This window comes from Octopus bimaculoides, chromosome 30 (assembly GCF_001194135.2).
Source record: "Octopus bimaculoides isolate UCB-OBI-ISO-001 chromosome 30, ASM119413v2, whole genome shotgun sequence".
Classification (NCBI taxonomy): domain Eukaryota; kingdom Metazoa; phylum Mollusca; class Cephalopoda; order Octopoda; family Octopodidae; genus Octopus; species Octopus bimaculoides.
The window spans coordinates 127,654-128,012 of NC_069010.1; the positions used below are offsets into that span (position 1 = coordinate 127,654).

At 35.7% G+C, this 359-nt stretch overlaps 1 protein-coding gene across 1 annotated transcript in view; it reads left to right on the forward strand.

Annotated features, from left to right (window-relative positions):
• The window catches only part of LOC106870313 (E3 ubiquitin-protein ligase MIB1), a 16,639-nt gene that overhangs the window by 6,393 nt on the left and 9,887 nt on the right, over positions 1-359 (forward strand). The window lies entirely within an intron of this gene.

Genomic DNA, 359 nt, shown 5'->3' on the forward strand with positions numbered 1-359 from the left:
GAATTGCTTCAACATCTAACCATCTGTAGGTCTGATGTTATTTATTGTCAACTGTTGCAGAACTCAACCAACTCTCTGATTCCAATATGGCTAAAGGTCACTACAGATGTATGACTTTATCTCAGACAGTTTGATGATCATCTCAGTGTTGATATAATGTTTTCTTTGGTGAGAACAAGCTACTCTGGCAGTAAAATCTTTATCTCCTTCACTTCTGGAATTATCTATCAGACTAACAGCTTGAACAATTTATCACCTACAATGTGTTGATGTGCTGCTTGAGCTGTGACACTGATTCTTACTTCCTTTACATCACCTTCATCATCCAAAAATGTTTCTTTATTAATTATGGAGACATT